Genomic DNA, 27,139 nt, shown 5'->3' with positions numbered 1-27,139 from the left:
GCCCATGTGCTTGCCTGCTGTAGTGGGTACTTCGCCATACTTCTTTCTTTTCTGTGTAGTACCATTCAAAAAGCAGAACTGCAGATAAGCCACAGTTTAGTAGGAGTTTCAAGGCCCTTTAGCTGCAGCAAAGTGAGATTCAGCATAAATAATCTGCATGTTCAAAATGGTATTTTAGATGCGAAGCCTCCTAGGAATTTCTGATGACACAGAAACATGTACCTTGAAAAAGACACGATTGCCTGTGATCCCAAGCGGAAAGGTCCCGCGAACTTCAACGTATAGCCACTGTTACATCAGAAAAATGTGGAAACAAGCACCAGGACATGAAAAATCCCAAATGGGATTTGTGAATTTACCCCTTGCTTGATGAAGTCCAGCTACTGGACAACAGGAGTATGAAAGAGAACTACATGCAGACAGGTAGGTCCCGGATGAGGACAATAATTTGGGATTAAACCCAAAAAGAAACCTGTAGAGGGTAGCAAGACAAATCTGTATGCATAGGAATTGGGTAGTGGATTTGTTAGTTTTGTTTGTAGCCCAGTGAGGCCTTTCAATTATTTCTGTTGGTTCTGTGCTCAGTAAGGGGCCAGAATTGAACAGCACAACTCAGCTGGGGGTGTAGAGGTAACTGGCTTCTATCTTTATGTACTTTAAATGCTTATTTGGGCTTCATCAAGCACCTGAGATTCCTTCATGTAGTGCTGATCATTTTTAAAGGGAAAAAAAAACCAGCCCTCATGGCAAAGCTGTAAGTGAGAGCAAAACGATGCTGATTGAGTTGAAACTCTTGTGAACTACTTGTATGTCTACAGCTTTTAGAGATCTCACTTGATTTAGTCTGTTTCTTGGCTCTGCTTATTGCATTTTATTTGACTTCCTGGAACAACTTGTGATTCAGCATGTGCATGTGGAATTAGATGTAGCAATCAGAGGTGAAGGTGGCTTCATCCTAGCCTGCCAGTCCTACCTCAGCCTAGCACTGCTGATGGCCAAGCATTCAGCAGCTACACCTCCCTGCAATGCTCTGCAAGAGGAGAGAACCAGTCCAACCCCTTTCAGAGAGCTCTTAAGGCAATGCAGTCCCTCTCATTTTAGAAACATCAAAATGTATTTAGTTAACATAGAAAGAGTGGCTTTGCCTTCCCCATGTTCAGCACAGCCAATATCTTGCCTTGCAGTATGTAATATAATATACTACATTGCATCCCTCTTTGTTTAATTGTATAGCTTAGCGATACAACATAAGCCATTTCTATGAGATGTTGCATAGAAGTATTTTCTGAGGTACTTTCCTTAGCATTTAGTGACTGTTAGCTTAAAAATGGATAGAAGCATTTTTGGTGTAATTCTCTTCAAATCCATGTAGTTACTGGTAGGGAATATTTTTATTCATACATATTTATCTCATGTTCCTGCAAAGTTATTATTTTTATGAATTATGAATACAAGACAAATGATTTCAGTATACTTGAAGCTGAGTTTGCTGAATGACACTCCTGTTACACAGTCATGTAGAAAGACCACAGAACCAAGTGTAAGATCTGGAATTCTGGACATGCTGAGTTCAACTCATTTTTGAAGATGACATAATCACACTAAAAAAAATGAATGTGATCCATTTTATACACTGATCTCATTCAACAGCTAGCAAATTTGTAAGTCTGCTTTAGAGATCAGTTCCTCTCTTTTCCAGCAAGTGGATATGGAGCTCTTCCAATGCACTCAGTTTCTCCAGTTCACAATGCTACAGGAGAAACTGGGTTCGTTTTATACCTCTATGCAGCCAGGAAAGCATACCAACACACTTCAGCAGTTTATTGACTTTGGCTGTTAACAACGGCATCACAAAACCAGTGATGCAAATTGTGTTTTGTGGAGTTCTGTTCTGTTCTGTTCTTCCACCTTTTCAGAGCAGTATTCCTAAGACAAGGGGAAAGAGCTAGCAGAAAGGTATGTTTCTGCAACAATTGTAACTGTGTTAAGGCCAACATAACTGATAGTTTTATGGAGTTCAAAACGAGCTTCACTCATTTTGCAATTAAAAGTTTCATCAATGCAGTAGAGAGAATGTGGCATTTGTGGCCTCTTAAGATTTTGGTTTGTTTTCATTGCAATGTTGATGCAGTCCAGATAAATAGAAGACTAGCTCTGTGCCAAGGCATAAGCTTCTGCAAGATGTTTTACAGTCTGTCTGCTTTTTTCCACTCAGTGGTCAGCTGTGTACCATATATGTTGGTAATATAGTGATTTATTTACAAAACTTGTAGTAGTGAAGTTTGTAACAAGCAGCCTGATGTGCTTCCAAGAACTTATTAACCATCAGTGACTTTCCTTGTTCAGAAAAAAAGCATCCCTGAATTCTGTAGAGTCATAACGAAGAAGCTTTCAAACACTGCCACATTGAAGATCACCAAGTTCATCTATATTTTGCTGGTATACATCAACACATAACAGGTTTTAGAGAAACTTCCTACCATTTCTTGCTTCATACCAGTAGCAGTTCATAATGAGTTATAATGAGCAGATCAACTGAAAGCAACACATTAATTTATCTCGCCAGCTAGGTTAAATCTATCTCTGTTGCATTCAGGGCAGCTTTTAAATACATGACATTTAAAAAAACCTTGTGGTTACAAGGAGTTTTCCTTTCTCCCTGAGCTGTTTCACTCCCCACTAAGTGTACTTTAAAATGCAGATAAAAATTTAACCCTTGGTGAAGACATGTTCATGACCTTTCAGACATAAGTGAGGTTCAGTGTGCAGAGTGAAATCCAAAGATGCATTTTTCTTCTAGACATATTGAAGAGTAAGAAAGGGATCAGTAAAAAGGGGTCTGCAGAAACTAAGGGTAAAAGGATTTGAAATAGGTTACGGAAGCAAATATACAGAGGCCGCTAGAAGAATGGGATAGTAACAAGAAGGGATTAGGACAATGCGGGGGTAGAAGAGATAAAGATGAGGGTGTGAAGACAGCTCAAGGACACCAGGCAAGAAGGTGAGAAGGTGAGAAGGTATCCCCAGAGTAAGTTAGAACTGGTTCGGGGGCTACCTCTCCCTTAGGGTCAGAAGTTTACAGTCAGTACGACTACGAGCCTTCGCAAGGAAGACTACAGGCCTTCATCCAATGACCACCAGGAGGAGACCCCCACTGCTCATGACGCATGCGCGAGGGGGAGGGACCGTATGCTAAGGAGTTCTCAGAAATGTAATGAATATGTATATGAATTCCAGGAAAATCATTGATTATGTATTAGCTCTGCCTATATCTATACCAAGTTTTTGTCCTGATGGCATGCAAGTTAGGAGGAGCTATCCCCCTTGCATCTGGCTCTGCGCAGTGTTGATTAAAACATACCTGATTTTATAACTACTTTGTGGTTATAGAATTTGATTCCACAAGTCAATACACCCAAACAGGTGAGAGTGTAAGCTGATGTGTGTTACATATCAGGATCTAGAAGAAGGCTTGGAGAAACCTGATTCAAAAGGGCCTTGAGTATTTCGCTCTTTGGGTTGCTTAACAGGAGGATTTTTCCTAGCTTTCTGACCTATGTCTTTTGTTATTTATTTCTGTCTCCCCTTTGCACAAATGCAAAATGCAAAATGGTAGGTTTGTGACTCAGTGCACACAGAGGGCTTTTACTGACCTACTGCATCTATGCAAAACACATAGGCTATTCTCAGGAGCTGCATGAAATAATAAAGGAACTTTCTTTAATATCCCCAAAGGCACTGTGCTGAAGAGATATTTTTACTGTTAACATTATGACTGAATAAACCAATAAAATATGAACAGATAGTAGCTGAATTGAAAATATTTGCATATTAACTTGATTTCTATTAAGTGCACTGATGCTAGTGACAGAGGTTTGGAAACATTTGAATTCAGTCTGCTATCTTTCCTTAAATTTTCTGTGCTTAAAATTTCCCTTGCTCCCACATCTAGTCTTGACCATGGGGATTCTCAGTTTTACACAGACAAAGACTCCTTGTTGTCTACTCTAACATGGCAAATTTGGTGTCTGCTTGTTGGATTCTAAAATGACCTCTGAGTTTTTGTAACCAAATTTAGTGTATAAATTTGAGAAGAATGTGTGCAAGATTAAAGCACAGTAGTACAAGTTGGCCTCAAAATGTTAAGAGGTGCTGAACATTTGACATTGGCATGATCTTCATTAATGTTATTCATGAGACCATGGTACATAGGACTAAACTTTAGCTCCAAAGTAGGAGAAGAAATATTTAACAGGCAACAGTGGAATTTGGGCATAATTTCTAAACTTGAACTGGTAATTCTGAACATCCACTTTCACTCATCCCAACTTCTCTCCTATCCGTCTCCTTCTCATCCCATCCTTAACTTCTCTCCTGTTTTTCAGGTATTCAAGTGGTGCTTCTAGGATGCCAGATGTGCTTCCTCCTAGGAGGATAGATCCAGGAATGCATGGGTTTACTCCAAGGAGACCAAGACATATGCAGCTGCAAAAGGATTTCAAGATCCACTCCTGTGCACTAGAGTAAGATCAATTATACCTATGTTATTCGTGACAAAAGTTTGATTTGGTCTTGGCTGTAGGGACCCTACATGTGATGCAGGGCAGTGCTGCACTACCTGTCCTATTCAGTGGTCTCCAGAACATCTGTTAGGAGCCTTCTCCAAGGTGAGCTGAGCCCTCCATACTTTGTCCTCTTTCCAGGGATGCAAAAAACAACACATTGCTTCTCCTTGCATTATGATGGCCCTTTATGTATTCCAGGATTGTTGCTTTGCCCTTTCTCAGTCTTTTCATCTCCTGAACAGCCTCCATTTGTTCAACCTTCCCTCAGAGGTCATGTTTTTGGGATCATTCCTGCTGGGCTCTCCTGTGGACTCTCTCTAGTATTTGTGTATTTTATCCAGTGACTATTGATACAAAATGCAGTGATGAAAAAAGTTGCTTTTGCTGCCTGTGGATGGTCCAAGTTGCAGAGAGATCCATGTGATCCAGGGTTTCTCCACAGTTGTCTTGGCCCCCTGTCCTCTGCGTAATGCATGTGGTGAGGGATTCATACACACATTTCACTTGCAACAACAACAAATGCAGAGAAGGGGAACATTTGTGAACATCGTCTGACATTTAAACAAGAAAGAAGTGAAAGGATGCTTTACAGGGAGACTATTTATGGTAACATGCTGGAAAAATATATATATATATATTCTCCTGGCAGCCAATCAGTCTTGCAAAAATTTATTCCCCTCTGCTTGGGGAAGGCCTCAGGCAAGGTCAATGGTGACCAGAAAGCAAAAAAATGTTGAGTTTTGGAAAGAGATCATACTGTAGCAAATGGCTCTTGCAGCCCCCAGACTCCTGCTGCTCCTTGGTGGAGGAGAAAGTGAGGATCCTTTCCCTTCCCCTGGCTACAAGACCTTGTCCCAAGTCCTGCCATGAAGCAAGGTCTGGCATGGGGCAAGGAGTCCGGTTCACTGTGTTCCCTGGGACAGTAAAGCTATGGGTGCAGAGGGACAACTGGAGCATGGAACAGCACCCTGATGCAGGATGCCAGCCAGTTCGCAAAGGCTATGAGAAATATTTTAGTTTTGTTCTAAGAGCACTTGCTTCCTGGTTACCCTCTGGTGGGACCTGCAGCTCTTCATGACAAGATTTAGGAGATGGAGTCAGTCGGGGAGGACAGGCTGAGGTTTGGGTGCTAGCTTTCACATGTGTGCAGACAATGGCTGATGACCTGTCTGTTGGAAGGGCACACACCTATAAGGACTGTGGCAAATGTGATGGAAAAAAAACAGTTTGAGGAAAACACTATGTCCTTGTGGCAATGCCAAGGACAGAAAATGGACAAAATTAGTTCTTAAAAAAATTGCAGGCTCTGATTTATTTTCAAATGTCAAAGGAGATCTCAGGAAGTCCTGTGCATTTTCTTCCTCCCTTGTTATGCTGTAACAGTGGATAGAAGCTGAGATTAAAAATGTTGCCCACAAGCAACACAGTTGTACAATAAGGAAACTTACACTGTAAGTTAACAGAGTCATGTTATTTCCCATTTTATGCCCAACATAATTTGATGCTAACCTTGTGGCAAGCATGCAGTAATTCTATAAGCAGATCCACTGCTCTCCAGAGGCTCCTTTAAAGTGAAATAACTCCGTTTTTAAGGTTCTGTATGTACAGGAAACAGGAAAGAAGCTGCAAGCATTTCTCACAAAAAAAGGGAGGAATTTTATTTTTACTAGGATAAAATATATTGCAGATTGCTCATTTGTTTACTTGTTTTTTAAAAAGCATTGAATGCTGAAGGCACATCCAATATGTCTATATAGCAATGTGGTGTAGTCTGCAAGACCTTTCAGTGGTTGAAGATGACACCAAGCTGAGCAGTGCAGTCGATACACTGGAAGGAAGGGAAGCTATCCAGAGGAACCTGGATGGGCTGGAGAAGTGGGCTCATGAGAACGGTATGAGGTTCAGTAAGGCCAAGTGCAGGGCGCTGTACTGGGGCTGGGGCAATCCCAGGTATTTATACAGACTGGGGGAAGATCTCCTTGAGAGCAGCCCTGCAGAGAAGGACTTGGGAGTCCTGATGGACAAGAAGCTGGACATGAGCCAGGAGTGTGTGCTTGCAGCCCAGAAGGCCAACTATGATATGGGCTGTATTAAAAGAGGAGTGGCCAGCAAGGAGAGGGAGGTGATTGTCCCCCTACTACTCATTGTACCCCTCTACTTGGCCCCATCTGGAGTACTGTGTCCAGGCCCAGGGCCCCCAGCACAAGTAAGATGTGGAGCAGATCCAGAGGAGGGCCACTAAGATGATCAGAGGGCTGGAGCACCTCTCCTATGAAGAAAGGTTGAGGGAACTGGGCTTGTTTAGCTTGGAGGAGGGAAGGTTCCAGGGAGACCTCATTGTGGCCTTCCAATACTTGAAGGGAGCATATAAACAGGAGGGGGAATGACCGTTTACGTGGGTGGATAGTGACAGGACAAGGGGGAATGGTTTTAAACTGAGACAGAGAGGCTTAGGTTAGATATTAGGAGGAAGTTTTTGACACACTGGAACAGGTTGCTCAAGGACGTTGTGGATGGCATTCAAGGCCGGGCTGGATGTGTCTCTGGGCAGCCTGGTCTAGTAGTTGGCGACCCTGCCTATGGCAAGAGGGTTAAAACTAGATGATCATTATGTTTTTTTTCAACCCAGGCCATTCAGTGATTCTATGACTGTGTAGTTCTATGATTCTATGATTCTATGAACGTGGCAGACACTGTCCAGAAGCAATTCTTATATTTCATATTTCTCTCTCTGCCATTGATTTTATTCTATATTGCTTTATACCTTTTATTCTGTCTGAATTGATTTAATAGCATTTTGTCTATTTGCTTAAAACTGAACAGTATGAGAAACATGAAGGAAAAATAAATTTTTAACTTGGAGCATTTCAGATAATGGCTTTTGAGATGCCATGAGTCTGTATTTTGTGTACTCTCTGCATCGCACAGAAAAGATGTAAAGAAAGTCTGATACGGGTCCCAGGGTAGACCGAAGTTGCACATCTCATGGTGCTCAGAAACTCTATCCCCCTTTGCTCCTAGGGCAAACTAGGGCAAACTTGAGCTGCAAACTTTTCTTCCCCAGGCTACAGTAGTGCCAGGGCTTTTAGAGTCAGGTTCTGACCAGAGAAGGCGACCAAGGCGGCACATAGCACTAGGTCTGGTATCTTTTACAATGAGAGTGCATTCTTGTCACGGGGCATGCAGTAGGTGTTGAGGAGGGGCTCAGGCAGGTGGTTGGTGGCAGCCACATTCCCTTGGGGCTGCCCTGCAGCGAAGCTCTGGCTCTAGCATGGGCTCTGTCTTTCAGCAACAGAGCATTAACTTGTCACCCTCAGCCTCACTCTTTCCTGTGGTTTAATCTGGAGCTGGGTTTGAAACACAAAGGGAATCTTGTGTTTCATGTTCTTCTCCCTAGTTGCCTCCCTCACTGCTGTTGCTTATTTATAGAGAGATTGCTGCAGGTGATACCTAGAAATTGCTTACAGTCTTTAGTCTCTAAAGTATGTTTCAAATGGTGCTGCCTCACTGCTATATCTTGGCAATGCTTACTTTGTATTTTCCCCCATGTCTATCCTGCAGTTCACTTACAAAAGGTAAATGAATTTATAGGGTATCCCTCTGAATGGAGGGACAGTAATTTAGCATAATACAAAGCATAATTCAGGTTGGGTATTAAGAAAAACTTCATAAAGAGTGGTTGGGCATTGAAACAAGCTACGGAGGGAGTTGGTGGATTCACCGTCCCTGGGGTGTATGACATCTATGTAGATGTGATACTGAGGAATATGGTTTACTGGGAAACAATGGTGGTAGGTGGATGGTTGGATTAGATGATCTTAGAGGTCTCTTCCAACCTTAGTGATTCTATGAGTCTATGATTCTATGAAGCATCAGTGTGTGCAACCTGAATCTGTACAGCTACAAAATGACCTCACGTTCTGTATGTATTGCAAAAGTGTTTGATTTGCTTTTCTAATTGTTTCTCCTTTATTCTTTAGATCAAGAGACGCTTCTAAAAGTAAAGTTTCAAAACAAAAATGTCAAAAAGTTTCAATCTGAAATTGCCAAAAGAAAATTATTTGAATGTATGTAATTTCTTTCCTCTTCTGTTCTCTTCTTTGAATCCAGACTACATGGGAAGTCAGGCTAAGTTTTGTACTAGTTCATAGAGCCAAAGAATGGTTCTACCACATCACAAAACATTGCAGTAGTCTGAAAAAATTTCTCAGCTACACCCATGCAGCATTGTGTTCATTGCTGATGAATTTCTCAAAGCTGCCTTGACAAATTCTATTGTTATTCATTATTTACATTAGCGCCTGTGAGGTTATAGGTTTTGTCTGGCAAAATAGTAAAAAACAGTAAATATAGCCTTTGTCTCTGAAACTTCACCATTTTCAGCATCCATGAGGGATTTTGATGCATGAAATAACTCAGTTTTGCTGCTCTGTCTGGAGTAGCTCATTAGTTAATTCCTTGAGTGATGTGCGTAAAATGGTGCAGACTATGGATGGGGCTGCAGGCATGGCTCCTGAGGAACCACCACATAATATTTAACAGATTTAGATCTCCTCACTATCATAGTATCTCCAGTCTCAAGTAGTCACATGAAAGACAAAATGAATGAGCTATAAGAAATTCACACCATGCAGCATTGCTATAAGTAATAAATCTCCTGCGGAAAAGGAATTTGTATAGAAATAATAAAAGTATCAGATGCTAAGAAGAAGTAAAACCAGCTGGGTAATATAAAAGAAAATCTTTATCCTCATTTCACTGGTGAAAACTAATTCAAACAAAATCCATTACATAAATCATACACTTGAAATTATTTACATAAAAACAGATGGAGAGAGTTCCTACTGTGATGATGATGTTTTGGCAAAGTATGTCTTCCACAGAGCAACTATCTTTCTGCAAACAATGGTGTTTGTTCTGCTTTCGTCAGGGTGTAAACCTCTGGCAACCCTTGAATTCTGTGGGGGCTCATGTACAAAGCAGGGCACAGCCTGTTTCACTGCCATTTTTGTGGCTACAGAAAAGTGAGGCTCTAAAGAAAAACTGTACTTCATGCTGCCCGTGTTCTGGGGCTGCTGCAGCACATGCTGTCTGTTTTACAGGAACAGAATAATTCCACCATCTCCCTGGGCAGCCTGTTCCCACACCTCACCACTCTTTCTGAGAAGTTGTTCATCATGTAACAAAGACATTTTTGATGACTATTTGAAAAGACTAAGTAAGTTAGGCAGACCACATTGGGAATGGGAATTGAAACACACTGAACCACATTGGGAAGTGAAAAACATACTTCTGCGTATACCAATGCAGAGACAAGGTGCTGACCCCTTTATACAGATGATCCCATGTGCTCTTCAGCTCATAAACGAGGTTCAGCGTGCAGGGTTTGGAACTCTTTGCCTTTTCCTGATTGCTCTCCCTCTTCTTAGAAGAAATATCAGTGCAATTTCCACCTCAGTTCTTGGTGTTTCTAGCTCATTGCATGACCTCCCTTCCAACAGCTCCACTACTCCCATGCTACTTCTTCAATTGCTGTTAAAAACAGCTTCATGTTCAAAACATACTATTCCTGTCAAAATATTAATTTCTTCCACATGATGGAAAAATATAAGCTGTCCCTTTAAAAATGCATCATAAAAATGAACGTTCATGAAATATGAGTCAAGTTTCCATATACCTTAATCAAATTCTAGAGGGTCTCTAGGGGTTGGGACCTTCCGTGCACCTGTGCAATGTGAAGTTTGTTCCAGTTCTGATTGCAAGTATTTCATAGTATAGTATAGTATTGCTTCCTTCATTTTTGCCATTGAAAACCCCAAGATGCTTTCTGCAGGCTGAAGGTGCCATTTTTGGGGGTGACAGTGATAAGCCGTAGAGATGGTGTGGCATACTAACTATCAGACTTGGAACCAGCAGAGTCCTCAAGCCAAATATCAGTCTTGAAATCCCCAGAACAAAATGTACCTGCCTTTCTCATTCCCTGTTTTTATTCCACAGGGAAATAGACAGGACCAGGTTTGCATGAGCTATAGAGTTTGCCTGTAAAAGCAATACTGTGATTGGGTATCACAGTTTTTAACATGCTTTTTTTTTTTCTTTCCTTTTTTTTTTTTTGTTAATGAATAAACTAATTCCTGAACTTGCTCATTTTTCCCTCCTTTCTTCTCTTCTGCTCCCCACCATTACCACTGCCCATGCTGTTGGGTCTGCACATGACATTTATGGTCGTACACATGGTTCGTACAGACCTTTCTTCCCATTCAGAGCACCTTTACCCATACCTACATTTCCCATCAAGAAGCTCATTAATTTTGTGCTCTTTGCTCTACCTTGGTATTCCCAGTGAGCTTGTCTCTGCAGCCAGGGAACTTCCTTTCTCTGGGGCCCTGGGAGTCTTTTTGGAGCTGCTCTAGCAGGGCATTTCCATGGAAGGCTTCGTCTGGTGCACTGGATTCCTACTACCATTTCCCTGGGGAGGATTCCACAGACTAATAGACCTCATTATTAGAGCATTTTTCCTAATTTTCTGCCTAAAATTACCTTTATTTTTTGCTGTCTCAGGAAAACTTCTTGGTTGTGTGTGTCAAATGAAAGAGAACATCAATATTTTTAGCATTTGTTAATAGCCAAATGCTGATAAAGACAACTGGTGCCTTTTAAATCAAGCATCTGCTGTCAACAGTCATCTGAGTCTTAGAATTTAAAAAAAAAAAAAAAAAAAGGCTTTGCTGATACTTCAGATGGGTTTCATTTCACATTGCAAAGTTGCCAAGGTCACGTGGAAAGGGGACTTGTTGTAGAATTTAGCATTTTTACACACTTGGAACAGTGTTTGAGGAAAGGAAAGAGGGAGAGGCATAAACTGGGGACTGGGCCACAGATGTCTGCTGGGGTCCACAAAGTGTGTGTGCATCATCTGTGAGCTATTAAGCTCTCATAGCTTTTGCCATCTAATATCCTTGTTCAGGAATGTACATACTCCAAAATAAATTAGATGGGGATATGGTATCTTGTATCTGTTTTAACTCATCTGTCTCTGCAGAAGGAAATTCACCAGTCCTGGTGTTCACATCCTCCCAGCTGCCCAGAGGCAGTGACAAGAGCATCTGAAGCAGCATCCACCGCTGTGTAGAGGGAGAGATGAGTGGTGAGCATTCATCTGCAGGGTGAGTGCCTGTGGGCACTTGTGGTCCTTATGGACATTAGTATGGCTTCCAGGACCTTGAGTGATCTGCCCTGTTTGCTTGAAGTTTGCCACTGACTTTCAGAGCAGCCGGGGAAAGGGCCTAGGGCCCTTAAAGCACTGCAACCCCAGCTGGGGGCACCTGGGAAGGTGCTGCATCCTGCTCCCAGTTAATGCTGGTAAGGGATTTCTCGGGCATCTATCAGGCTGAAATTGTGTTGCTCGGACTAAACATATTAAATGAATTACAGCAAATTAGCTCACGTTCTGTGGTGACTTGAGGCCTAGCAATGATAGTTATTAGAGTATTTAGCTACCGCTTTGTTGATTCAGTGTGCCTTGCATGCAAAAAGTCTCATCACAGGGGACTTCTCTATCTCAAACAGGTCCTGATTGCTGGGTGAAAGGGACAGGCATGCAGCTACACCATGGTCCAGCAGACACAGCCCAGGAGTCCACAGTAAGTGATTCTGCAGGGGCTCTAGAAACACAAGCAGCTGCTGAGGGTCCTCCAGAGGATGAAGAAAAATCCTGAGATGCTGAAGGAAGCTTTGATGCAGAGGATCTGCTGATGGATGCATTAATACAAGTGGAAATAAGGCCTGTTAAATCTTGCCTGAGCAGTTTTGGTAAGTGGGTGCTCTTCCCCTTGGAACGCATGCAGAAGCATCCTCTCTGTGGGGAAGGGTGATCACAAAGAAAGCCACTGTTTCTGGCACTGCTCACCAAGGTTTATTAGTGTGTATCCTTTGAGGGCTGTGAACATCTGCAGAGGACTGGAACTGCACAGCTGAGCACATGGTCTCAAACCTGATGTTTCCACGGGCTAAACAGGACAAGCGGTGAGCAGATACCAAAGTTTTGAGTGCCACTGTCACATGCTTACCTGCTTTTCCAAAAGACCATGTCTTGCAAAGTCAGGATGGAAAATGCAGGAGTATTTTGGCTTCTGGAAGCATTTTTCTCCCTTGAGAGCTTTTCACCTTAAGCTACTCATTCAGTAACTGGAGGACTGGCAGAGGCTGCCCAGAGTACTCTGTTCTGGATGGCCCTGCTGGGGCTGGGGTTGTGCCAGACGTGCCAGGGCACTGCTACCCTCAGCTGTTCTGTGATGTTGTAATGGCTAAATCAGTTGTAAGCAACTGCTAACATTTAACCATTCATGTGAAATGAGTGTGGGTCTCCATCCCACTACCACTGCCAGTTTACCACCTCCCAGATGGTACCATCAGTGCTGCTTACAGTTGGCCAACAGCTGTTGCTGAGGTTGCCTTTCTGATCTTGGAAGAGGTCTAGGCTGCATGAATTTTGCACTGTCCTCCAATTTTACATACTCCCAAGTGCCCTGTTTTGGCTGGAAAACCTGATGGTCTAGCCCTTCTGATGGCAACCCTGTGTGTTACAAGGGGAGGGAGAAAAGGGTTTGCAACCACATGATGAGAGCTGAGGGAATGATGAGTGGAAAATCAGTTTAATTGTCATTATTCTTTTTTATTTGTCTTCTTGGAAATAAGACAAATGCTGTCCTTTCCCCTTTTTTCTTTTGGCTAATATTAGGCATATAATACAGGCTGAATACATAATTTTATAAAGACTCAACACTGCTTGATTAGTGTTATTTGGATCACATTTTGAGGTTATTATCACAAAATGGACTGGTTTTTCTGTGTATTAATTTTAATGATGATGTTTTCTCTTGTGTAACTTCAACTAAAGAGAAAGGCATCCTAATGTTACCATCTACGGAGAAAAGAATCGTACAAAAGTTGGCTAATGGAACATTTCACTCCACCTATTAACTCAAAAAATAGAAGTCACATGTTTCCATTTACAAGTATTTTAGTGAAAAGGCATTAAGTGAAACATTTTGTCATCAAACAATGTAGCTGAGCATGTACCTTCTCATGGCGTGGTGGGCCTCAGATGTTTATCATTTCATAGAATCATAGAATAATTTCAGTTGGAAGGAACCCTCAAAGGTCATCTAGCTCAACTCCCCTGCAAAGAACAGGGATACCTACAACTAGATCAGATTTGCTCAGAGTCCTGTCCAGCCTGACCTTGAATGTCTTCAGGGACCGGGCATCCACCACCTTTCTGGGCAATCTGCCCTAGTGCCTCACCACTAGTATTGTAAAAATCTTCTTCCTTATATCCAATCTAAATCTCCCTTCTTTTAGTTTGAAACCATTTCTCCTTGTCCTGTCACAGCAGTCCCTGTTTAAAGAGTCTGTCCCCTTCCTTATAGCCCCTTTTTGATACAGAAAAGCCACTCTCAGATCTCTTGGATTCAGATCTCTTTTCATCCCTTGGGCCATTTTTGTGGCCCACCTCTGGACATGCTCCAACAGGTCCATCTCTCTCATGAGGATTTCTGTACTGAGGACTGCACATCTAGATGCAGTACTCCAGGTGAGGCTTCACCAGCTTCAGTAGAGGCTTCAGTAGAGAGGCAGGATCACCTCCCTCCCCCTGGTGGCCATACTTCTTTTGATGCAGTTCAGGATACAGTTGGCTTACTGGGCTACAATGGCACACTGCTGGCTCATGTCCATCTGGTCATCCCCAAGTTCTTTTCATTTTGTATTGTTTAGAAATACAGTGATATAAATTTGGGTCATAGAAGGGCTCTGAGTGTTTGGAAGAGTTACCTTTGGACCTGCACAGGGCTCCTATGGTAAGAAGGACCCTGAAGGTTTGGCTCTGGGCAGCTGGGTTTCTGCTTCATGCTGTGGTTAATTACAACATGTCCTCATGTGCTCCCGGGGGTGTGCAGAGCCAGGAGCTCAGATTTCCTCCCCAAACACCTCTTTGTGGTGCTACTGCCAGAACTCCCTGCAGCTCAATGTTCATTCTGAGAAAAGGCTCTGCAGCATGATGAAGGGCTTTGCGGAAAATGAATGTCATCATTAGTGACTCCAGGACTGCATTTTGGCTCAGAATTGTGCAATTCTATTTCAAGGTTAACAGCTAACTTAATCTGGGTGGATGTTTGTCCTCAGAACAGCTAGTTTCTCCTCAAAATAATCTCTCCATTCTTTTCCATCCTGAGAAACACCACTCAGGTCCCCAGGTGTGAGAGCTGACACGGAAAGGTTGTTCAACAAATTACATTTGGCTGATCTGAAATTCCAAAATAAGGCAAATAGTGCAGTAGGTCTGAGCAGAGGTCAGGCATCAGCTTCCTCTAGTGCGTATATAAAGAGCAGCTTGTGTTCCTCACAGCCAGTGAGAATCCTGCTCTGAGCATGTCACAGGAGGAATTCACAAAATGACAGTGCTTTCCCAGGCCTTTACTCAAATTTAACCTTTGGAAATTTTTTTCCCTATTTTGTTCCTCACGTCACAATGTGAAATTATAATACAACTTACACCTTAAATAAATATATGTGTAAAATCTCAAAAAGCAGTGCATATGTGCAAGGTAGATCTTTTTTGTGTTTTTGTTGTTGTTTTCCCTTGATTCATACCTTAAAAGGTTTCCTTTGTGAACAGCTTAGGAGTTTTAAACTGGAAGGCCAGCTTACAACCAAACTGTGAAATATATGCAGCATAGATGTATATTCACCTTCATGGCTATTTCACAAGGTGGAGGCTGTGTCCCTTTCTGACAGCTTGGTAGAAAGCATATCCTTCATGTGGAAGTTTGATGGTGATAGAATTGATGAATGTTTCCACTGATCCTGAAGATGGGTTGCAGGCTCAGATGCAATGGGGTTATGTTCAGTGCTAAATTCCCATTGGGAGGGCTGGGAAGGGTTTCTGCAGTCTCTTTCTCCATCCCAATCAGGATCACCTGTACCTGGTGTGTTCTTGGTTCATCTGGCTTTCGTCTAAACTGTCTGTTGGGCTGAAAAAAGTTTATGGGGCAATTTATCGCATGGGTAGTTACCCATTCTATTAAATAGCCTGAGTCATTGCTGTTGAAGTGACAACCCATCTTGTTGTGTCCCACATGAGCTTAATCCCATTCCTTTTGGCAGTGAGCTTTTACAGGCAGTCATCCACCCCTCCACCTCCTCTACTTGATTCGATGATTCTGTAAGACTGGAGCATTGGAATGGGCTGCCCAGGGAGGTGGTGGAGTCACTGTCCTTGGAGATGTTCAAGAAAAGGATAAGTGTGGTACTGAGGAACATGGTTAGTGGGTATGGTGGTGATGAGTCAGCAGTTGGACTAGATGATATTAGAGGTCCATTACAACCTTATTGATTATATGATTCTATTCTATGCTTGGGGCTTTGAACCCCTCTGAAGTTCCTGCAGGTTTCACATGTTCTTTGTCAGTACTTAGGACTGCAGCCTCCAAACAGCCTAACCAGGGAAACAACACTGCAAAACAAATCCCAGCTTGTCCACTGCAGGTGCAAGGCTGACACATCCCCATCTCTTAATGCTATGGACTGAGCCAAAGAAGCTCCAGGGTGCCAATACCTAAGGAAGGTCTGCAGGTGTTGTACTGAGATGGAAATGCCCTGTGCATCCAAAGGTGAGAGCCACACATCCCACTGGTCCCCTGAAGGAAGAAGCAGTTACTCCTGAGCCTTGCATTGTCTCCCAAGTTCTCTCTACAACGCAGAACATTGACATCTTTCCAAAACACAGCAGAAAAAAATGGATATTAAAACAGGTATTTTAAAAGCAATCTTACTCTTTATTTTTTGGTGGAGTTCTAGTTACATGCTACTCTTAGATGCGATCCATTTTCTAATAGGTCAAAAGTCTCATGGGAATCAGGCAAGAAACTGTGACAAGAACTAAAATTATCTCTACTGCTCCCTTGCACAGATGGTGCTTTTCTGAAGCTGAGTGGGGTGAAACTGGTGAACACTGTGGGTGCAAGCTGAGGCTATTCTGGCAAGAACCCCTGCAGAGTTTTGCTATAGGCAGCTTCTGATCACAGGGGTTCACCAAGACGTTCATCACCATGCCAAGGGCAGTGTCTGTAGGGGGGAAATGGAAAGAAGCTTGGAACTCTTAAATAGTTTCAGCACAAAAAAAGCTTCTACTGACAGCTGCTGAAACACAGTCTTTCAAACACAGCGATGAACTTGAGTGTCTAGGATTTTAAGCTAATTAAAATAGAACTGGATGGAATTAATATAAACATAGCTTCAAACCAGGCCAAGGAAAACAAAACCCCATGCAGGCTGACCTGATGAAGATTGTGGAATACAGGTGCCATTCAATTTTCTGGAATAGCATATTATTTTTTATTCTGATGTTGATAGGAAAATAATTTACAGACTCTCTCAGTAGGTTATGTTGGATTTCATTCCGGTGTCTCCTTTTGCAATAATGCTAATGGCAAAAGAAATGCACATTGATATTGTTTTAGCTGCAGCAGAAATGCCAGGGAACTCAGATCTGTGCTATCACCTCGTCAGTGGGCAAATTACTAAATCGGAATTTTATGAAATTACTCAATATTTGTGCAGACAGCTTCCAGGAAAAAGCACTTGTGTCTATTTAGCTCTAGTGTGTAACAGATGGGTAGAGACAAGTTATTTCTTTGTAGCCAGACTCATACTGACATTTTAAGACAGCTTTCCTTAGGTGCTCATTAGTTCTTGTAAGCCAGATATTAAATCTTACCTTAGAGCAAAATTCAGTCATATAAAAGGCCTTCAAGCAATGTTGTAGTGTGTTACTTGCAAGAAAATTAAATGTAACCCATCCTTTCAAAATTGTATTTCATTTTAGCTTACAGCATTTAGATGTTAGAAGTCAGTTATTTATCTATTAACTTTAAGCTGTTTAGGAACTTTAAGCTGTTCAAGGAATTGTTGACCAAGATCTCCTAGGACGCTGTCCTTAAAGACAAAGATGCTGAGGAAAACTGGCTACTCTTCAAGGGTGCCTTTCTGAGATCACAAGAGCTCTCCATCCGTCTGAATAAGAAAGCAGGAAGACAGGGCAGGAAACCAGCATGGCTCAGCAAGGACCTGCTGGGCAAACTGGGGGGAAGGAAAGGCACATACAAACTTTGGAAACAAGGGTGTGTCACCTGGGAAGAATACAGGGATGCCATTTGGACTTGCAGACATGGGATCAGGAAAGCCAAGGTGCAGGCAGAACTGAACTTGGTGAGGGATGTGAAAAACAATATGAAGACATTCTACAGGTACATTGGCCAGAAGAGAGAGGCCAAAGAGAGTGTATCCTTTGGTAAATGTAAAAGGAGGGCTGGCTTCAACAGATGGAGAGAAGGCTGAGGTACTGAATAAGTTCTTTGCCTCAGTCTTCACTGGCAGCCAGGACTCTAATATTTCTCACATCCCTGAACCCTGCATCCCTAAACTTCTAGGTGGGGACCGGGTGAGTAAATCCCCCCCCCCCCCCCACTGTAAGGACAGAGCAAGTCCGAGACCACCTCATGAGACTGAATGCGTACAAGTCTATGGGGCTGGATGGCATGCATGGATGGCAGGGTTCTGAAGGAGCTGGGTGAGGTGGTTGCTGAGCTGTTCTCTATCATATTTGAAAAGTTGTGGCTGTCAGGTGAGGTCCTGGATGACTGGAGGAAGGGTTGCATCACTCCCATTTGTAAGAATGGGAGCAAGGAGGACCTGGGGAACTACAGGCCGGTGAGTCTCACCTCTGTACGTGGGAAGATCATGGAGCAGATCCTCCTGGACGACATGCTTGATTACATGAGGAATGAGCGTGTGATCCGAGACAGCCAGCACGGCTTCACCAGGGGAAGGTCATGCCTAACCAATCTGGTGGCCTTCTATGGTGGAGTGACGGCACTGGTAGACAAAGGGAAGGCGACTGATGTCATTTACCAGGACTTAAGCAAGGCTTTTGACATGGTCCCCCACCACATCCTTATCTCCAAATTGGAGGGATGTGGATTTGATGGGTGGACCACCTAATGGATAAGGAATATGTTGAAAGGCCACAGACAGAGGGTGGTAATTAATGGTTCTATGTCCAGGTGGAGGCCGTTAATGAGTGGTGTCCCCCAGGGGTCTGTCTTGGGACCGGTGCTCTTTAACATCTTCAAGAATGACATCGATAATGGAATTGAGTGCACCCTCAGCAAGTTTGCTGATGATACCAAGCTGAGTGGTGTTGTCACTGTGGAATGAAGGGAAGCCATTCAGAGGGACCTCAACAGACTTGAAAGGTGGGCCCAGGTGAATCTAATGAGTTTCAACACAGCAAAGTGCAAGGTTTTTGCACTTGGGCCGGAGGAATCCCAGGCATATATACAGACTGGAAGGAGCAGTCCTTGCGAGTAGCCCTGCAGAGAAGGACGTGGGAGTCCTGGTGGATGAAAAACTTAACATGAGCCAGCAGGGTGCTCTTGCAGCTTGGAAAGCAAGTGGTATCCAGGGCTCCATCAGTGGAGGGGTGGCCAGCAGGCACAGGGAGGTGACAGGACAGCAGCCCTCTCTACTCTGCCCTTGTGAGGCCCCATCTGGAGTACTGTGTCCAGGTTTGGAGTCCCCAGTACAAGAAAGCTGTTGGAGATGGTCCAGAGGAGGGCCACAAAGATGATCAGAGGGCTGGAGCACCTCCCCTATGAAGACAGACTGAGGGAGCTGGGCTTGTTCAGCCTGGAGAAAAGAAGGCTGCAGGGTGACCTAATTGCAGCCTTTCAGTACCTAATGGGAGCCTATAAACAGGAGGGGAGTCAACTCTTTGAAAGGGTAGATAACAGCAGGACAAGGTGAAATGGTTTTAAGTTGAAACAGAGAAGATTTAGGTTGGATGTCAGGAGGAAGTTCTTTACTATGAGTGTGGTAAGGTCTGGAACAGGCTGCCCAGAGATGATGTGGATGCCCCGTCCCTGGAGGTGTTCAAGGCCAGGTTGGATGGGGCCCTGGGCAGCCTGTTCTAGTATTAAATGTGGAAGTTGGAAGCCCTGCCTGTGGTGGGAGATGTTGGAGATTCATGATCCTTGAGGTCCTTTCCAACCCAGGCCATTCTGTGATTCTGTGATATTCTTCTACTGCAATTCTTCCACAAATCGTGGGTCAGAGCACTCTGACAGTTATCACTGACAAATAGGACATCTTCTCTTCTTATTGCTACTCCGAAGAGCAGCCTTGGGATGGACCAACAAAGAGGAAGCAGGACAGAGTCCCTCAGGCTGAGCCTTCAAGTCAGATTGCAAGTGATGGATGGCTGACAGATGAAGCTGCAAGAGAGACTTTTCCCTGTGGGGCCACCAACAGCACAGGCAGACCCTGCATCTTCTCCAGCCTCCATCTACAGCTGTGTTCCACCAAAGCTGTCCAGGTCGGAACTTCTCCCTCCATGGCAATGCAGGTAAAGGTGGGAGAATTCCACAACTCTCCAAACCACCCCACCACTCTGGTCTACAGCCACATTGCACAGAGAAGTAAGGTAGGTGCTGGGATCTAAATAGCATTTTCTCTTTGTGATGCCAACCATTTCCACTCACTTCAAGATCTTCTCAGGCTTGGAAATGTGTGGCTCTGTACGTGTTCCTTTCCCATCCTTTCCAGGCCAAAATTCCTGATTAGCAGTGATTGCTTACATGAGAGTTCTAGCTTTTTAGTGGTAAAATGCAATTATCTGTTGTTTCACACTTGTTTCTGAAATGTTGTGAGCACGAGGGAAAAAAAGAGGACAACCCACTTCAGAAATTAATGGCAGTCAGCTAATGTAAATACAATTTCCCAGCATATCCCTAAGCACTGCATATCAGACATCAGTGATTTCAGATGAGTCCTTAATCTGAATTCATCTTTGTTGGGGTTGGTATGTTAACCATACACTCTGTTGACTTTTAATGTGTGAGAATAACATTTCTAGAGGTATATTCCACGTTCTGATATCATCCTGAAAGCAATTATATAGTGACTTAAACATTCACTTAAAAGTCCTAGCTTCGTGATAAAGAGTTTCTTGTTGGAAAATGTTTATGAAGTGACTCAGTACAATTTACTATCCATGGATGAACTACTTCTAACCCCCCCAGCAGCTTGCATTTCTCACTACCACTGCACCCAACACAGCTGAGACGTTAATGAGTGATGAACAGCTTCTCTGTAACATCAGTTCTGCCCCTTCTGAGTTATGCTTTCCTTGTGGGGAGAGGTGCACCAAAGTGCTTTTGAAGTGTTGCTGCAACCTTGCAGTAGGGGAGAATGGTTTTGAAAGCTGGTGTCACGAGTGCAGCGACTTGATGCTGGACTCAGATGTGAACGATCCAAATCGTTTATTACAAGTTCTCACCTCGCTTATATACCTTCACAAGTTTTCTAGCTTTATCATCCACCCCTACAACTTTCCCATCCACCTTTACATGTCAACAGAGCATTCTACACTCTTCAACCATTCATGTGGGTGCTTATCCAATCAGAGCCGTGAGCTATTCTTTCTTCTTCTAGAGGTGTCCTTGGTTCTCATGATGTTTATCTTGCTCCACAGCTGCTGCTTCTGAACAGTTTTTCTTGTATTCCCACAAACAAGCATGGTGTAGTGCACCAGACATGTCTGTGCAATAAATAAATAAATAAATAAACCCAGCCCAAATATTTAGTTTTGTTTTATGAAAGGATTGTGAAAGAGGAGCTCTTCTGATCAGCAGATAGTTTCACACACATTTCTCATCAGCCACAGTGGAATGCTCAAAATAGGATCAATTTTGGTGATGTCTCACACCAGAAAAATTCTTGCAGAATCCTCTCACTGTTTTACCATCATTCTAGCCAGATTAAACAAACCAAATCCTCATGGGGGTTCAACAAGCACATTTACCCACCAGAGTCCATGCAGGGTACCTCTCTTCTCTAAGGAGAAGGTCGATTCTAAAAGAGAGAAGATCCTCCAGTGGCATCTGCTTCATCTCCCTTCTACCCCCCTCTGTGTATGGAAAAGAAACACAGAATCAGCTGAAGACTGGAGGGCTCAAATTTTATACACATCTCTCCAAAATGGAGAACAATTTCAGTGTGGGTATTTGAGGTCATCTTGTGTAATTTTCTACTTGGATAGTATATAAGTATGCATAACACTCTGCAGCTAAGCCCCCTAAGATTGCTTTGGTCTTGATGACCTAAGGATGTAACTGAGACAAGATCTGCAAGAATGCACTTCTCTATAAAATAGCTTATTCTCTCCTCACAAATACTGCCACCTCTGTAGAAATGTTACTAACCTCTGCTGAGCTCCAGTGAGTACTCCTGCAGAAGTACTTCCTGCCTTCTCCCTCTGACCCAGGCAGCAGGCAAGATTCAGAAAATGGGCTTGGTTTTAATTTAATTTGATGAGAAGGAACCTTCTGTTATGGATATAGCAATAGCAGCACAAACTGTACTGTGAGCACATCACTATTTTCCTTTGCTTAGGGAGCTGGATTCTGCTTTTTTTTTTTTTTTTTTTTTTTTCCCATGAATCTAATCTGGATTTGTCTTTTAAAACAGCATATTTCTGTCACCTGTCTCTCTTCTTTTAATAGCCTATCTTCGAAAGAGTGTCTGCACACACAGGAAAAATCACTATGCATTTAACATAAATGGGACTGCATACTACACAAACTGCTGATACATTTCCAGACATAGACTGAAAAAAAATTTATGATACCCCTTACACAGCTCCATACAAATATTTATGCATAGCCTGTATTTTACAAACCCTTATCCTTGTGCTGCAGGTCCTTCCAAGCCACGTGAAGTTAATGTGGTGTCAGACATGTCTGTGCTCAGGGCATAAGAAGCCTTTGTGGACTCGTCTCCAGGAGGAGCAGCCCTACCCCATGGGGTCTGCCTGCCATGAAGCCTCCCTGTTTTCTCTGCAATAATTGTAACTGGACCCTTTTCTATGTGAGCTGCTTATCTTCCATCTGAGGCCCATTAGGCAGCATACACAGAGAATGTGTGAAGTCGGTGCTTGGCCGCCTTACTGCTTCTCGTTTTGGTGTGTGTAGATGAGGCGAAGGCAGTTTCTGAATTTCTGCCCCTCAGTGGGCTACAGAAGGGGAGCAGTGAGTCCCTGGGCTACTCCTGCACTGGCAACGTTTAGCAAGGGTCAGTGCCAATTTGTGGTCATGCCTTCGTGTCCTGTGCTTGTTGGGTTTTATTAATCAGCACTTTGAAAAGGCAGCAGTGGGGTTATAGAACATTACTGAATTCTCGTGGAGGTATTCATTTATCATTGGCAAGCTTGATGTTTCACATAACTGTTACTTCATCATATTCTGTGGTTGGACTTGATGATCTTTAAGGTCTTTTCCAACCTGAGCTATTCTATGATTCTATTATTCTATATAGCATTTAGTTAAATGTGTTTTAAAAACCAGCCATGGATCCCATGTTACCAGTGGTATAATATAGATCCATGCCTGTCCAAGCAAGCAGCCCACTGCGTGAGTCCAGTGACGAGACATTTATGTGCACAGGGTACCTGCTGGGCCAAAGCCAGCATTTAGGTGCCACTTTCCACCAAGTCTAGGGAATTTCTCAGTTGCCCTTTTCAGCAATGTTTTTACAGTCTTTTGTATGGTAGCAACAGCATTAAAGGGTTGCTAAGTGCGGGGGGAGGAGAACAGAAGGGTGGAAGTGACTACTTGCAGCTCTCCATGCCTCTTCCTGGGATCCAGAGGAACCAGCAGTGCTGCTCACATTCACACATGTGCCACCACACGTCTACAACCACACATCCTCAAGTTAAGGACAGACACTGAATTCCTTTCCAGTTCAAGCACTGTCAGGTAAAAAATTGAGCTTTATGTATTTGAATCATGGACTCATTTAGGTTGGAAAAGGACTACTAAAAGTCCACCACTAAACCATGGTCCTAAGCACAACATTCATACTTGTCTTAAATATCTCCAAGGATAGGGACTTCCCTGTGCCGCCTTTCTCAATGCATAACCACATTGTGCAGAAAGGAAGATCCTTCCTTTTTCCTAAAGAAGTTCTCTTGCCCCAGGATTTCATCCCAGCACTTGGCTCTTGTGGAGACAGCAGGAAATGTTCACCGCATTCTTTAAGGGGGAAACTGATGACAGTGTTATTCTCTGTGCACCACAACTCATGTTTCTGGGTACTGCTATTCTCAAAACTCTTCATGCCAGTAAGAGCATAGGAGCATGTTTTATTTCCTTGATGAGCAAATGCAACCCTTTGAGCTGGGAATCTCAAAGGTAGCTCCACAAGAACAAGGCCTTGCTGAATACTAATGAAGTATTTGCCAAAGTACATGCAATCCATGAGCTGTGATTTACCACTGGTCACTTTGAGATAGTTTATAACGAGATAAATGAGAAAAATAATGTCTCCTTTAATAAGGTATAGTGCAGAAAACTATTTAAGCTGAAAAGAGATTGGGTTTGCTGATTGTGTACTGCATGCAGCCTCTTGAAAACTGGGCTTTCTGTCCCGCAGGGCATTCCAATGCAACACTTGGTTTCATCTGTAATTACAATGAACTTTCTAAATGTCCATTTCCCACAGAGTCGAAAAATTTGAAGAAAAACATGATTAAAAAATGGTCAGGAATGACCTATGACATTGTCACTGTCTGGCCCTGCTATGGCTTCACGTGTAAATTCGGTTGCACATGTGGTCACTATCTCTATTGCAGGACCCACAGTAAGCAGGTAAATGCTGTCAACTGCCACATCTATATCAAACTGTGTTTTTGGACAAGTACTGGAGGGCACGACATCTGAGGTTCATTTGCTATGCTCCCTTTTCAGCCACAAAGTGATTGATGACTTTAGTGTTTACCTTTATACAGTGAGGAGTAGGAGTTATGTTGGCTATACTGTTACTTCGCAGTCTTAATGGAACCATACTCACAATTAATAAGGAATAACTACCTTGCACTTTGGTCACAGACTGAAATGGGAGATTTTGGTAGCAGCAACCAAAGAAAATGTTGGCAGTGAATGCTGCCTTTGGACTACTTCTGCCCAATCCAGGCTACTGTGAATAGATTTTTTCAATAGCTAGAGCATTAAAATATTCAAAGCAATGGCAATATATTTTATTAAAAACAGTGCATTGCTTGGTAGGGCAGAAGGAAATAATGGCTCAGGGGTCTGGGAATGGAAGATGGAACCATTTACATCTAAGTCACCCTTTCACATCTAGCCAAGGTCAGCAGTAAACAAGAATTGTATCGTTACCAGCTGGTGGCCCACAGAATGAGAAATAAATTGATAGTGTGAGTCCAGTTTCCATGAAATGAGGCAAATACTGCAAAACCAGAACCAGAAGTGGAACTAACTGACACTGCTGCTGGCCCTACCTGGGTGCTGAGGATAGAGTGGTGGAAACCTGACCATGTCCCAGTAAGACAGGTGGTCCCAACAGGACTGTGGCAGAGGAACATGCACGGTCCCTTTGCTGCCTGGTGGGCAAGGCATCCTGCATCCTGCAGACCCCAGGCTGCGACATGGAGGGCCGCTTGCCTCCACCTCCCCTGGGCATTGCACATACCCAGACACCCATGTCTGGCTGATACTCATGTTGTACAAGCAACAGCTTCTTAGTCCACCTTCCTTTAGTTAGATGTCCTATTGAAATGAGAAAGCTTTAAAGTATGATGTGTGAGCTTGGGCTGAGGTAGCAGATGATGTTTATTATTATTTTTATTGGCTTCTTCTGGATTTTCTGATGTGATTAATTTATCTAGCCATAATATTTTAAAAGCACAATCAAATTTCATTTTAATTTGAAGCCAAAATGCTCAGACTCATAATATTTGAAGCTCAAAAAATGATGACTCTTTTTTAAAATACCACAAGGGATATATCAATTGAGCTTAATTACATCAAAGAACAATCCCATAAGAGAGAGGGGAAAAAAAAAAAAAAAAAAAGAAGAAGGATCTGCCAGAAATAAAAAGGCTGCATGGGTCAGTGGTCTCTTGATTGTAAGGTATGTGTTACAATACACATGTGTATGTAAACATATACATGCTTGTACATAATCATATATAAACCAGCATACTTTAACACTTAGCTCCACAAAATGATCTTTTCATAGGTATTAGGAGAGCATGAGGTGCTCTACAAAAGGAATTGTGCTTGCTTGTTTTTACTTTTCTCATATGACAGGCCAAATATTGCCTTTCCTGATGCTAATATCTGGAAATCTGTTACACAAGTACGCTAGGGGGAAAAAATTAATAAATGGGACTCATTAAAGGTATTGCCAGAGAAAACTTACTAGATTTGGCCAGGACACTGATTTAATCAACATTTTTTCTTATTGAAAGCAAATGTTCAAGTGTGGTGAATTTGAAGTGGCTAACTGAGGAGTTTCAGAGCGGAAAATAGATCTGCATAAACCTGCATATATACACTAAATCCTAAATGGAAGATAGCTCTGTCTGCATATTCTGGAGAAGATCCTGGAGAAAGTAGAAATAAGGAAAAAAGACAGAATTAAATGTTGATGCCTCCAGAACGATGCTCTCTGAAGAATCATAGAATTGTTGATGTTGGAAAAGGCCTCTGAGGTTGTCTAGTGCAACCATCCACCTACGACTAATATTGTCCACTAAACCCTGTCCCTAAGTGATGCATCTACCCTTTCCTTACACACCTCTAGGGACGGTGACTCCAGCACTTTCCTGGGCAGCCTATCCCAGTGCACTGCCACTCTTTCTGAGAAGAAATTCTTACTAATACCCAACCTGAATGAAACAGCAGCTTCACCTTTTTGTTTTATGGGCAGTTCTATGGAAGTCTGGCTAAATAGCATGGATGAAGCACCTTCTTCTAATGCATCAGTGCAGAATGAAGTGAACACAGGTAGCCCAGTACAAGGCAGAGCTAAATGAATTCCTTGCCTCTCTGTGAGTGCAATCTGCACCTTGAGTCAGCTGTGCCACCCTGTTACAAAGACTTTGTTGTAGTACAGGAGTCTTAAAAATAGCCTTCACCTCCTGAACCCCCTTCTAGAAATGCTCCTCCACTCAGCCACAAGCTGAAGCTAATTTTCACACATCTGCTGTAATTTAAACCATCTGTGTGGCTGCAAGTTAAGGACAGAGAATTTGTGGCCCATATTCTTCCCATCTGACACTGGGAAGCTTTTGTGTGCATTGTCCATATGCCTGCATTAGCTCTGTGGGTTTGGGTCCAGATAGCCACACTATTTCTCTTTCAAAAACACTGTTTTTTAAGAATCCCTCAGTGAGGAATACTCATTACCAAGGTGCTTAGGAAGGAGCAAGTGGTGCCAAGCTGGCTCTAGCAGGGTTGCTGGCTACTGTGCACAATTAGTTGTTAGGCACTGAAGAGCCCTGTCGCAGCTCTTGATTACCTAGTGTGTTTTGAAAAATCTCCTCAGCTCATACCAGCTTTCACTCACTGTAGGTAATTAAGTTAGAAAAATAAACACAAGCAGGGCTGCTCTGGCTGCAAGGACTGCTGTGCTCAATATAAGCCCTCAGCTGC

The 27,139-nt window shown here is 42.9% G+C and overlaps 1 long non-coding RNA gene across 19 annotated transcripts in view; it reads left to right on the top strand.

The window, feature by feature from the left end:
- Positions 1–25,853, top strand: part of LOC112532346 — a 37,549-nt gene extending 11,696 nt beyond the window's left edge. For 11 of the 19 annotated variants that reach the window (XR_005859546.2, XR_005859536.2, XR_005859547.2 and 8 more), the window contains 3 exons: positions 4,386–4,523; positions 11,608–11,712; positions 12,135–17,435. This is a non-coding gene — a long non-coding RNA (uncharacterized LOC112532346). Of the gene's footprint in view, positions 1–178; positions 424–4,385; positions 4,524–11,607; positions 11,732–12,134; positions 17,436–19,798 lie in introns of those variants that run through there. The other 8 variants (XR_005859548.2, XR_005859543.2, XR_003074965.3 and 5 more) reach the window with 8 other exon arrangements.
- The last annotated feature ends 1,286 nt before the right edge of the window (positions 25,854–27,139 follow it).

This window comes from Gallus gallus, chromosome 4, assembly GCF_016699485.2.
Source record: "Gallus gallus isolate bGalGal1 chromosome 4, bGalGal1.mat.broiler.GRCg7b, whole genome shotgun sequence".
In the NCBI taxonomy this organism is placed as follows: Eukaryota; Metazoa; Chordata; class Aves; order Galliformes; family Phasianidae; genus Gallus; species Gallus gallus.
The sequence above is the reverse complement of the archived record's forward strand: the minus strand, read 5'-3'. Positions and strand labels throughout refer to the sequence as shown.